Here is a 14,710-nt window from a genome sequence, read left to right on the forward strand (position 1 = left end):
TTCTGAAAAAATGAAAAGAAAATAGCTTGTTTTTTTTAATTTACTTATAATACTATTCCATTACTTCGAAATGATTATAATACTATTACATTTTCGAAAATAACACATAAATAACGAAGATATACATAATCAAGCCATCTATATCATTTATAGATGCACTATTTGTTAGAAAGTGCTTATGATTTGTGCTTGTGGACGGCGGATGAAGTTTTTTGCTTGTAAAAGGCTTGTGAATCGAATGATGCTTGATAACATGCGCGTAATAATGAGCGGAGGCGCGTGGCGTGCGCTTGCGCATCGGGTCTGTGAAATCGACGTGGTGGAGACCGTATTTCCATCTGAAAAAATATTTTTAACCATTATATTATTATGGTACACAAGCGACCTTATTTAGCGCTGGGAATACATTAAAAAATTGTTAGAGCGTTATTTCTTATTAACGTTACCGTTATAATTTCTTAATGATGAGTGATGTATATGCAATACTAACGGAGTCGCTAATGCATTGCCGAATTTAAAAGAAAGCTCTTTTTGCACCTTTTTTATGTTAGCGCTTCATGAATATCTCGGGGTTCATCCCACATTTTGCACATACACGCCACGACTGTGCAAACCGAACCGTGGAAAACCGTCACGGGTCCAATTGATATGGATAATACTATTCAACACTCACACGAGTCCAAATGTCCATTCCAAATTGTCCATGAGAGACCACACAGTGTATCCAGTGATATTAGCGCCATCTTTGATAGATAGAAGTATCTGTAACTCAAAAAGGCTAGTTGTACTTAGTTCACACGTAAATCAAAATTCTTTGATGGTTAATAAACTATTTTCATAAGTATATTCTAATTTACGTAGCACATTTTGCTTTAAAATAATATTTGATCAAAGTTTATTAAGTTTATTGTTTTTATGGACAATTTACTGATTTTTTAGTTCGGATGGGATCAACCCTTATTAGGACTCTAATTCTATTTGGGGTTGATTATAATTTTATATCTATATACATTCGACGTAAAAGTAAATTTTATTGCATTAAATAAAACAATATTATAATTATGGTTTCAAATACCTGTTCCAAATGATCATGTATAAATTCTATCCTATGAGGGTCATTCAAGTCGGTATCTCTGGTACCGAAACCATTCTCTGCTATAAAGTACTCTGTATCACCGTACTGTTCCCGAATCCAGGATATCACTTTACGCAGGCCTTCTGCGTGTTTCTGGAATAATAGAAGACTTTATTATAGTAAGGTGGTAGAATCCTCTGTGGTTCGACTCCAACAGCACCACCGCCACACGTATTCTGCCTAATAACAGCATTGTTAAGCGCTGCTGTTTTCTGGTTTGAAGGGTGTGGAAAGGGAGACATACGTTTTGAAGGCATTCCAGTTTAGTCCTTAAGGGTAACGGCGAATCTGCGCACGAACTCAGGTGGGAATCTAATTTCATCGAGGATTGATTACGGATGTCCATGGGCAACAGTAGCCACTTAACATCAAATCGACTGCATGCTCGTCCGCTACTCCTATATTATAAAACTAGCAGAACCCGCGGCTTCGCCCGCGTAAAAATATATGATATGACATACAAATTTGTAAATCGTAAATTTATACCTTTAACAATTTTAACGATAAAGTAGCATTAATATTTAATTAATAAAAGCTTTCTTTTCGTCATTGTGTATCTAAATTGGTCAAGCTTTCTTCAGAAACATACACTAAAACTCTAATTAGTGGACTGTAATGAAACTTTCTTTAAAATATAAGTATCATGTAGGATACAATAATTATTATTTACACTATTCCATAGGAACCGTTCATGTTATATGGGGCCTTACATACAGTGGTTCTTTCCAGGGTCTCTGGCTGGGCGGTTAGAGCTCCCATTTTTGCCGCCCGCAACTCCAGAAGTCCCCCTTTAGTCTCGTACGACAGGCAGGGGATACTGTAGCCCTGTTCTAGCCCAAAATTTAATCCAAGGTCTATGTATCTACCACATCACCATCACTAATCCACGCATAACCACAACCATATTCCACGGCAGGACAAAATGTTGGCACGCAGTGTGTCCAAAGTAGTTGCGATGTACCTAATCAGTATACTAAAATGTAGACCAATTTGAATAAACTTACGCATTATCTTATATGAAATTTGCACCCGTCCACGTTGACGTGTATTTGTCTGAATAGACGTTATCTGAAATTTCACGTTTCTAACTTCGAACTTAAAAGATTCCCGTATACATACATATAACCCTTCTTTTACCTCCTTAGTAGAATTTCAAAAACATTCCTATGTACATATGCATCAATAAATACTTTATCAGCAAATTTCTGAAAGCTAATATTCAACACCAGCGGTCGGCAACCCGACACCCACGGGTGGTGTGTGGCCCGCGACTTTCCCTTGTGGCCCGCGGGTCTGCGCGTTACTAATAATTGGCCAAGTACAAGTTAAACCCGCACCTGGAGGGTTTCCGTACAACCAAAATTCTATTTTTTTTTTATTTCTAGTATTTAATATTGCAGCAGCCATTAAAGTACACGCATTGTGAAAATTTGAACTGTCTACCTCTAACGGTTTAAAAGTTAGCTGGAAAAATATCGAATAGCAGTTTGTTGTATGGGGACCCCTTTTTGTTTTCAACTTTTTTTATTTTTAGTATTTGTTATTATAGCGGCCATGCATCATCTGTAAGAATTTCAAAAGTCTATCTATTACGGTTCCAGAGGAGACCTGTGACACACGGACAGACGGACAGACAGCGAAGTCTTAGTAATAGGATTCCGTTTTTATCTTTTAGGTACGGAACCGGAAAAAACCGCTGGGTTTTTTAGGGTTTCTGCACTTCAGCACGCGCAATACATTCCCATCTTTAAAATATATGTTATGACGGCCCGTGGATTTCCGCCCTACACTAAAGTTCTCTGCACTCTGTTATTTTTCCAGATACGCCAAAGGAAGTAACTTCAATAACGGTTTTTAAAGAAACTTTCTTTTCTTACCCTACGTACCCTAATGGGGTTGATTGTTGAGTTGCTAAAAATGCTGAAACAGATGTGTAAACAGAAAGGCATAATGCATACACCCTTTTATAGCCGTCTTAAGGGTTGATCTAAAAAAAACAGTGACTCAGATGCTTCATTGAGTCCAATGATAATTTTTATAGTGATTGCTTCCAAATTAACGGTTTTTAAAATAAAGTTCCATCCCCTATTAAACGTCCTTAAGGGTTAATTTTTCAAAAAGGGTAAAATAGGTGTTCTAATATTTTCAATCAGGAAGCCCAATAACAGTTTTCATATACTTTGCTTAAAAAGCTGCTGACTTCTAAACGAAGTTTCCACCCCTATTTTACCTTCTTAAGGGTAGATTTTCCATTAACGGTGTTAAAGAAGCTCTATTATTTCGAACCAGAAAGCTAAATGCTATTTTTACAATCCTTGTTTCCAAATTAACGGATTCTAAAATAAAGTTCTATTCCCTATTAATCGAACTTAAGGGTTGATTTTCCAAAAACGGTAAAATAGGTGTTCAATCAGAAAGCTCAATACCAATTTTCATAGACTTTGTTTTAAAATCTGAGGACTTTCCAATGAACTTTCAACCCCTATTTTACCCTCTTAAGGGTAGATTTTCCATAAATGGTGTTAAAAAAGTTCTATTATTTCCAACAGGAAAGCCAAATGCAAATTTTTATAGTCCTTGCTTCCGAATTAACGGAGTTTGAAATAAAATTTCAACCCCCATTTAACGACCTTAAGGGATGATTTTCCAAAAACAATGAAATAAGTGATTAATTATTTTCTATCGAAAACCCAAATACCGATTTTCATACAGTTTACAACAAAACTGGAGGACTTTCATACAAACTTACAACCCTTATATAACCTACATAAGGGTTGATTTTCCATAAATAGTAGAATTAAAGTTCCACTATATCTAACCAGTGAGGCAATGGCTAACTTTCATAGTGCTGGCTTTCAAATTGGCAAATTTTAAAATAAGCTGCCAACCCTTATTTTACCAACTTAAGGGTTGATTTTCCAAAAATGGTGAAATAGGTGTTTAATTATTTTCTATCGAAAACCCAAATACCGATTTGCATACAATCTACATCAAAACTGGGGGATTTTCATACAAACTTACAACCCTTATTTAACCCACATAAGGGTTGATTTTCCATAAATAGTGGAATTAAAGTTCCACTATATTTAACCAGTAGAGCAATGGCTAACTTTCATAGTGCTGGCTTTCAAATTGGCAAATTTTAAAATAAGCTGTCAACCCTTATTTTACCAACTTAAGGGTTGATTTTCCAAAAATGGTGAAATTAGTGAACTCAAACATGCCAAAAAATTTTTGGTCAAGTTTCAGAGTTCTAAAAACTATAGATTAGAAGACACAAGTTTTTAATATTTTTAACGCCCCCGTACAACCCTCTTAGGGTTGAATATCATAAAATTAGTTCTTAGTAAATTCAAACATGCCAAAAGAAATATTCTGGCCAAGTTTCAGAGTTCCAAAAGCTATAGATTGGAAAAAACATTTTTTTTTTTAAATTTTTAATGCCCCCGCACAGCCCTCTGGGGGTGAAACATCATAAAATTTGTTCTTAGTAAACTCATAGATGCTAATAAAATTTTTTGGTCAAGTTTCAGAGTTTTAAAAGCGATAGATTGGAAGATAATTTTTTTTTTTAATTTTCAACGCCCCCGCACTCCCCTCTGGGGGTAGAATATCATAAAATTAGTTTTTAGTAAATTCAAACATGCCAAAAAGAATATCCTGACTAAGTTACATACCTATAAGAGTTGTAGTTTTAAAATGTGATTTTTTTTAATTAACACCCTCGCAACCCCTCTTGGGGGTGGAATTTCGTAAAATCCGTTCTTAGCTGACCTCTACTCGGTGAAAAGAATATTCCTACCAAATTTCAAGTCTTTAGCTCTAATGGTTCCAGAGATATCGTGATGAGTGACTATATACGTGGAAATCTCTTATATATATATATATATATAGAAGATAGATAGATAGATAGATAGATATAAAATATTTTAATAATAATTGTAAAAGTGTAAAAAAATTACCGGCGTATACATATTTCCAAGCATTGGCCATGAAGGGTCTATTTCTAGAATCAGGTTCAGATCAGGAACACCAGAGTGGAACCATATGCCAAGATCCTCCCCAGGATTTGCCCACCGCACGATACGAGAAGTGTAAAAGTTGATGGAGAAGAAATCGTAAGTACCTGAAATAAATATCATATGTAGATTTCAAATATTTTGTAGTTATACTTTTTGGGCAGTGATAGCAGATAGGTAGTAGTTAAGAAACTCGGCCTCTCGATCGAGGAGTCCGAGGTTCAAATCCCAGGCACGCCTCTAATTTTTAGAAATTATGTGCGTATTAGATATTAATTATCACTTGCTAAAAATGGTGAAGGAAAATGTCGTGAGGAAACCTGCATATCTGAGAGATTTAGAATAAAAAATCTCAAAGTATGTGAAGTCAACCAACACGCCCTTGGCCAGCGCGGTGGACTATGGCCTAATCCTCCTCATTTTGAGAGGAGGCCCGTGCCCAGCAGTGGGACAGATGAGATAATGGATTGATGAGACGGAAAAAAAGTATTTTTTTTCGCTTTTCGAAAAAAGTAATTTCGCTTTTTGTAACAGAAAGGTTTACGCTGGATGGTACAACAATACATATTTTAATTCATCGATATATAATTATGACACGATATGATACCAATACCATACGAAACGATACAAAACAAGATTTCGATAAATACTTGTATGTGACCCATCGTTTCATTCAATACATCTTAAATACAGTAAAATAATGAAAATACAAAAGTTATTATGGGTTAATTAAAAACCTTTTACGCTTATTAAAGGCATCTAATGAATTAAATTCAGAAAACAATATTTTTCAAGTTCTACGTAGTATGTAGAATTTTATTATGCTTACCACCAATATAGAACTAATTGGTCATCAATAAATTCTATTCGTAGGGTGGGCTTATAGGAGCTCATTGAAGCTTTTATTAATTTATTAATTGAATCTCTCACCTTTTATTAATTGAATCTCTTCCTTCGTGAATTTTGGTAGCTTAGACTTTGGAAATCCCTGTTTTATACTGGTTTCGGCCAAAGCGCTTTCAATAGATGATGGCCACCCACCTTCCTTAGAGAAAATTGGATGACAGTACCTTCCTATCTAAAAAGGATTTTTATATTATTGATAAGACCAAAAAAGCAATAATGTATATGTACATATATATATATATATATATATATATATGTACCTATATATATATATATATATATATATATATATATATATATATATATATATATATATATAGGTACGAGTACATAATATAAAGCCATCAATTAGACACCGCTAAATATATTATGAACTTAATTCCAAGATCATAATTTAGGTTTAGTTAACAATAAATTTCGTTTAGTTGACAATAGTGCCACCTTTATCGTCTTTAAGTGTATTTATCGATTTTGAAAATATCTCAGGACTTTGATTTAAATGAGTGATATTTCTAGAGAAACATAAAGGACTTACACCGTATTGTAACGCTAAGTCCGTAGCAATTATATCATTGTCCGTCTTCGCTTCCATCCATACAAGATGGTTGCCTAACGCTACCTTGCCTGAAATTTGTAATGTATAAGAATTTATAGGAAATACTAGATTTCAAAATTGTACGGTTAATTTTTGGATTGGCACTGACACTCCTATATCTAGAGTATTATTGTTGAAGTAAATCACATGCGCTAACGGAAAAGGTAACTCATGAAGGATCTGACATTCCAATTTTTTCCATAGTATTCTCAAGATTCTGTAAAGTTCATCAACTAAATTGTCTACCGTAATGGAATATGGCCTGAAACTTGTCTTTCTAATTCTGGCATAAAATTTCATGCCTGTGAAATTTCGCTGTTATAGACATCTATGCTTCAGATTATACAGTCTTGGAATGCTCTCTTGGAAATACTGTAGATTATAAAAATTGCTCAAACTCACCATGATATTTAGGTTTATACTCCTCATCATATATTCTCCAAGCCCTAGCATGTGCCATGAGGAGATTTTTGTTACACAAGTAAGGCGCAACCTCTGGTTCTATCACACCTGGTGGCATGAGTCCTGAGTTGTAGAAAAAGTCACATAAAATCATCGGTTCATTTATGGTGATCCACATCTTCACACGATCTGCGTACAGAGAGAAGACTACCCTCGCGAAATCCGCGAACCAGTCTGCAATTAGCGGATTGGTCCAACCGCCTGAAAAAAATTTGGAAGTTGATGACACGTGTGGTTGAAGATGATAGATTTACGTGGTGCAATTCTACCTTATCCATTTTCTGTCTCGTAATAGCAATGTATGTAAGCGCTGCCGGGCTTTGGTTTGATGGATGTAATAAGAGAGATAGTCGAGGCATTCCAACTTTATCCTGAACATTCTGCAACATTGCAGATGTCTATGTACGTCAGTGGCTATCTATCTTCAGCCCACGTTAGTCCACTGCTGGACATAGGCCTCTCCCAAGGCACGCCACTGAGCCCGATCTTCGGCTCTCCTCATCCAGCTAGTTCCCGCCGCCCGGCGCAGATCGTCGCGCCACCTTGCAGGAGGGCGTCCCATACTACGTTTGCCTAGACGCGGTCTCCACTCCAAGAGCCGTCTACTCCAGCGATTATCGGCTCTTCGACAGATGTGGCCAGCCCATTGCCACTTCAACTTGCTAGCCTTTAGAGCTATGTCGGTGACTTTGGTCCTCATCCGAATTTCTTCGTTGCGGATCTTATCTCTCAGAGATACACCGAGCATAGCTCTCTCCATAGCACGTTGAGCGACTTTCAACTTATGGACTAGCCCTACTGTAAGTGTCCACGTCTCGGCTCCGTAGGTCATCACTGGTAGGACGCACTGATCAAAGACCTTGGTCTTCAGGCTTTGCGGTATGGGCGACGAGAAGATGTGACGAAGCTTCCCGAAAGCTGCCCAACCTAACTGGATCCTCCTATCGGCTTCCTTCTCAAAGTTGTGTTTACCCAGCTGGATGATCTGGCCTAGGTAAACGTATTCATGCACAACTTCGAGAGTCATACCCTCAACGGTAACTGGGCTAGGAATGACATGAGTGTTGAACATAACCTTCGTTTTGTCCAAGTTCATTCCAAGTCCTACCCGTCGGGAGGCTCCATTTAGGCTGTTCAGCATTTCCTGCAGCTCCTGCAGCGATTCTGCCATAATGACGATATCATCGGCAAAGCGCAGGTGCGAGATGTAATCTCCGTCTAACCGTATGCCCCGTCCTTTCCAGTCCAATAACTTGAAGATATCCTCCAATGCAGCCGTGAACAGTTTCGGGGACAAAATATCCCCCTGTCTCACGCCTCTGCTCAATTGGATGGGTCTTGTTTGGACGTTCTGGATTTGGACGGACATAGTTGCGGTGTTGTACAGACATCTCAGCACATCGATGTATCGCCAGTCGACCTGACATCGCTGCAGAGATTCCATAACAGCCCAGGTTTCGATAGAGTCAAACGCTTTTTCATAGTCCACAAACGCCAAACACAGGGGCTGATTGTATTCCGCGGTCTTCTGTATAATCTGCCTCACTGTGTGGATGTGGTCTATGGTAGCAAAGTCTCTACGAAACCCGGCCTGCTCTGGTGGCTGGAATTCGTCAAGTCTTCGTGCGAGTCGATTCGTAATAACCCTCGAGAACAACTTGTAGGCATGGCTCAGGAGCGAGATGGGTCGAAAGTTTTTTAGCATCATCATGTCCCCCTTTTTGTGGAACAAAACTACGATGCTCCTGTTCCAAGCCCTTGGAGTTCTCCCTGTTTGTAGGACGGAGTTGAACATCCTAACTAGCTGTTCAAGGACTGGTTTCCCTCCAGCCTTTAGCAGTTCAGAGGTAATGCCGTCCTCACCAGGGGCCTTTCCATTTTTAAGTTGTCCGAGGGCTAGTACGATCTCCCCAAGACTGACTTCAGGAAGCTCGTCGGTGTAGTGGCGTGTTAAGGTGGCTCTAGGATCCGTGGCTTGAGGTTCTGGTCATGGAGCACGTGAGGCATATAGCTGGCCATAGAAGTCTTCTACTTCAGCGAGAATTTCGGGCTTAGAAGTGACGGTTCTACCATCCTTGGTCTTTAACTTCGTCAGACTACTCCTTCCAAGGTGATGTGCGAAAACTTTAGACCCCCGGTGTCGCTCAATTGCCTCTTTTATAGCTTCAGCATTTGAGCGCCGAAGGTCTCTGCGTATAGATTTCCGCACATCCCTTGTAAGGCGTTGGAGTTCTGACGGTGTGGCATTTATTTGCTCTCGTCTTCGCTTCATGAGCTCCAGAGTCTCGTCTGAAAACTTGGACTTCCAGTCCCTATGCCTCGTTCGACAGTACCTATTGCCCTCGTCCCTGATGATCTTCGCCACCCTTTCGAAATCCTCGTCTATGTCTGCAGTGGGTTCCAGGGCGTCGAATCGGTTTTTCAGCTCCAACTGAAATTTATTGGAGCTCATTTCAGTTTGTAGAAAAGTTGGTCGGAGCGCAGACTTCACCATATGACTTCTTTCAAGCTTGATATTGATACTTAGAGAGCCTCGTACAAGTCGGTGGTCACTGCCGGTATTAAACCTATTGACCACTGAGACGTCTCTAAATATGTGCTTACAGTCCGATATGATGAAGTCTATCTCGTTTTTGGACCTACCATCAGGGCTTTTCCAGGTCCATTTCCTTTGTGGTTTTTTCTTGAAGAAGGAGTTCATCAAGAACAACCCCTCGCTCTCAAGGAAATTGACCAGCATTTGTCCCCTGTGGTTTCTACTCCCAAAACCGTGGTCACCAATTGACGATTCGACGCCAGTCTCTAAACCCACTTTAGCGTTAAAGTCCCCCATGACAATGTTGTAATGAGCCTTTGTGGTGCTATGCAAGGCTCTTGCTATATCTTCATACACTTTTTCAACTTCTTCATCCAAATGTGTTGAAGTAGGAGCGTAAACCTGAATGACCTTAAGAGAGTACCTTTTCGTCAACTTCAGTATAAGGTACGCAACTCGTGTCGACACACTGGATACTTCTACAACATTGTCAGTGAGAACCTTATTGACGAGGAATCCGACTCCGCCTTGGGAGAGGCGATCGCCTTCTCGGAAGTAGAGGAGATGGCCTGATTTTAAGGTTATTCTGTCCTCCCCCTGTCTTCGGACCTCGCATAGCCCTAAAATCTGCCAATTCACTCTCTCCAACTCTACCTCGAGTTCAGCAATGCTTTCGTCAAGCCTCAAACTTCGTCCATTGTACGTCGCCAGGGTCAGTTTTTTGAGGTAGCCTACCGTAGCCCGGGGATTCTTCGCACCCCCTGCCCCACCGATACCATGACCGCTACCGTGGCCTGGCCTGGTGGAGCGGCCGGGAACTAGGGGCCCTTTATGTGTCGCGCAATTCATTTGGGAGGTTTTGCCCTAATCGCCACGCTGGGCAAGCGGGTTGGCGATCGCAGACACGAGACCTTTCTACCATCTGACGCTGCTGCCCGTCATTGGCACTGTCATTTGGGGTCTAGTGTAAATGTGATGGTTATCCCGCCATCATTTCGGTCGTCATTTGCCTCGTTCGTTGTTCAGCAGGGTGTACCGCGTGCAGGTGAGGTTGACTTTTGAGACTTGAGATGTTATGTCCCCTTACACCCACGTCAGTGGCTACTTACTTATTATCAGGTAAACTTTTTGGTTATGAAATTAAATTTCTATTCCCTATCTAGATGATTGTCTACCTATCCTATATCATAATAGTCGATACTATAATCTTTATCAACGTACCAAGATCTTGTAGCTTCTGAGGCATATCCCAATGGTATAAAGTCACAAAAGGTTTGATTCCTTTCTCTAGTAAGCCATTTATAAGGTTATTATAGTATCTTGCGCCATCTTCGCTCACTCTGGTCGGAAATCCTGAAGGTACCAGACGGGACCACGATATGGAGAATCTGGAATTGGAGGAATTCCTGGTTATTTTTTGGATGCAACTCTTTTCATGTGCTACTGAGTACACGTATCAAGGATTGGTTTCGTGATTGCTTATCGTATCAGATAAGTTAGCGAATTTCATCGAACTACTACTAGAGCCTGGGATTGAATGTTTTGAGCGAATTTGTACGAGCTTCTTAGTTCTACTTCTTACCTGTAAAAATGCAGCCCCAAATTATGGGCAATCTGGATATCCTCTTTCCATCTATGGTAGGAATCGCAAGCCACGTCGCCATTCGATCCATCTTCCACCATCTCTGGGCGTAAATGGAGCATCCTGTCCCACACACTTTCTGCTTTATCTATACCGAATAAATGTGCAATGGTTACTGAGCTATCACCGCTAAATCATAAGAACGGGAAAGGTTTCTATTATTATTATTAGAACCCCCTAACACCGCCCCCCCCCCCCCCTTATATACGTCCATGATGGACAAATTGAAAACTTCAGTCGCGAGTTGCACTAATCCATAGTCCGTATTTTCCTTCAACAATCTCAATTGGATCACCTTAATAAAATACACTCCAGGAATTCTCTCATTGTGGAGAAAGACATATGCTAAGTAGCTATACATAAAATGAGAAAGAAAATGTATAGTGCAACAAATAAACAATATTTTACGGATATTACAAATACAGTGCAGCCTCATTTACAACAAGTAAATTTCGAGTGCTATCACAACTACACAATACTTACCACTGACATTCCAGGCACCTTCGATCTGGAAAGCTGCTGTCCCTGCTCCGAATATGAAACCTGGAGGGAAGTTTTCTTTGTGTTCACCCTTATATCCATTGTCATTATTATATCCACTAATGATACGAACAAAAATGCTGCAATTAACAAAAAATATTTAATTGTAGAATTTTTTCGGACTCAGATATCGAGTGCTGAATCGTCATAACTTCCCTTGACTGGGCACAGGTCTTCAGGATTTTGGGTCAAGTGAAATTGGTAGACTTCGCATATTTATAATTGTTATAATGAAATGAAATATATTTATTTTGTATAAGCCAACGGCGGCACTTACAAATTGTAAGTACAATATTTTCTTAAACTACTAACGGATCGGAACGCGACCTCTACTGAGAAGATCCGGTAAGAAACTCAGTGGGTTTGCCTTTTTCTTTAATAATAATTATTATCTTTTTCCGTTTTTTTAAATGCCATCATTTTACATATAATTTATAAAGCAAGATACTGGAGCTAATCCAGTATCTTGCTTTACATTTATCTAAAAAAAGAAGTGTGTTCAGCATGCTACGCTACACTTTGACATTTTCTTAATTAACTAATAATTTTGTTATTGATCAGTCCCAAGATGTTTTATCATCAATATAATTAGAAATTTTATAATAAGCTTTACGACTAAGTTTGATTTTGTTTATGGCTTTATATTTATTAATTATTGATTGCATGAAATTATGAATTAGTAGAATGAGTATGAATTATAGAGTAAAATAATTGATAGCCTTATTATGTGTACTTCAATTAAATTTATATAATCAGTTTTATGACAAGGACTACAAAAGAATAATATTTTTTGTTCGACTTGCGGAGGCACTGCCGTGCTTCCAGATAAATGCTACCACGTAGGGATATATAATGTGTAGAGAATAAACTTTCTATTAAAATGGAATTGGAAAGTTAATTGCATTTAATTTAAAAAAACTATGTTAAATGGATAGAATGTAACTTTTATTATAAATGTTTGTTCCTTGAGAGCTTGTTTTCACAATGTTTCAATCAAAATAAAAATGAACAGATCCGTTATTAACAAATTACTAATGTCAAACAATTGGACAAATAAACATATTTATTATATTTATTTATTTCATAGAAATCTTTTCAAATGCCTATTATATTTACCACCACTACGAGGTGTTTTGGAGATTGGCAAAACACCATTAAAATTAGAACTTTGTTTCTCAACCGATTTCCCTATTGAAAGCTTTAATCTTATTTTGTTTGCTAGCTAATAACAAGCTTTATTATTATAAATAAAAGAAGTTTTTTGAAAGTGCATGGTAATAATATATATATGCATGTAAATTTCGATCAGTAAGCTAAAACTAGTTATTTTTGTTGACTTACCTGAACACGACTACTACGAAAGGCTTCATGTTTGTTAATGTATGACATTATCCATTTCTGAATGCTTATTGCAAATTTTGACACATCACGAAGGTTTTTATCCTTACAAAATTACAATAATATACATATTTGTATACAATCATTTACAATAAAATAAACAGAATGAGTATTTTTTATAATATAGGATAGGATTAGATATTCCCACTTGAGGTCGGCCACAGATGCGCCGCTACCCCTGAGGACTAGGCTGGAACGCTTCGGAAAAGTCTGTCTCTTACCACACCCTTCAAACCGGAACACAGAAGCGCCTAACACTGCTGTTATTAGGTAGAAATAGGTGTGGCGGTGGTGCCGCCAGAGTCGAACCACAAAGGGTTCTACCACCTTCTAAATGTAATATACAATACATATGTATAAGTATACAAATGGATGGAGAACACGCTTTTTATATATACAACCTCATTTTAGGATTCCTGGGTCGTGTACGCTATAAACACGTACAAAATCAAGTGCGCAATCATCCAGAGTCAAGATGGAGATCTAAATATGTTTAGGTTAGTCTCTTTCAAAGTTTATACACACAAGAGAGTCGCGGGGATTGCGAATTCTCAGAAAAGAACAAAAATGCAATATTAACTTCAAAATCATAATTTTATTAGAAAAAATATTCAAACGTATTTAGTAATTTATTGAAAAATGTCCAGTGGCGGTTGGGATGCACTGCGTCTGTCCCGTATCGGGCGGCAGTTGCATCTCATCGGTACGCTGCGTCTGTCCCGTATCGGGCGGTAGCGTTACCCCGTAATGTTGCTGTGGTACTCTGCGTCTGTTCCGTATCGGGCGGCAGTAGTACCACGTGTGGTGGTTGTGATGCGCTGAGTCTGTCCCGTATCGGGCGGCACTGTCATCTCGTTGACCGTCGGGGTATTTTCCCGGGTCAAAGGTGACGGGCGTGGCGTGTACTTACCCTGCCGTCACGTAGGCATTCATCTGCCACCGTCACCAAAACCGTAACACACCAGAGTGTCGTGGTCATGTTTCGCGGCTTTGGTGAAGCGGGGGTCTTGGCTTAACCGCCCTGACCGCGAGGAGATAACCTCCATAAAAAACCCCAAAGGCTGAACGCTGAGGTACGTGGCGTACGGCCGCCTCTCACAACAGATGAGAGTTAGTAGGCTGGGACAAGTCTGCCTGCTAGCGGCCATCTGTGCGGGACCTCTCGACCCCGCACAGTATTAGAGTTACCAAAAGACAGGGGGCTCTCCTTTGGTGGACCTTTATATCCCCCATTCTCGTGGGAACAACATGAATGATCCAACTGTTAAAATAAATGATGGTATGCCCGAGACGGGTGAAATAGACGTGGTGCCTGGGAAGGGCGTAGAAAGAGCGGAAGCCCTGGAGTCACGCTCCGGTTCGGCTATGAGCTTTGAAGGCTCAGAGGTAGAAGGATGGTTCTGGTTGCGGAAACGCAACCGAGCCGCCGCAGGAGAAGCGTCTGATGAGGACGGTGGCGTAAATTCAGAGCCGGCGA

At 39.3% G+C, this 14,710-nt stretch overlaps 1 pseudogene; it reads right to left on the reverse strand.

The window, feature by feature from the left end:
* Window positions 1-85: 85 nt before the first annotated feature.
* On the reverse strand, window positions 86-13,205 carry LOC140756716 (myrosinase 1-like; annotated as a pseudogene).
* Window positions 13,206-14,710: the final 1,505 nt, after the last annotated feature.

Source organism: Epargyreus clarus, unplaced genomic scaffold (genome assembly GCF_041222505.1).
Source record: "Epargyreus clarus isolate Ecla_fem2 unplaced genomic scaffold, WU_Ecla_fem_2.2 ptg000035l, whole genome shotgun sequence".
NCBI lineage: Eukaryota > Metazoa > Arthropoda > Insecta > Lepidoptera > Hesperiidae > Epargyreus > Epargyreus clarus.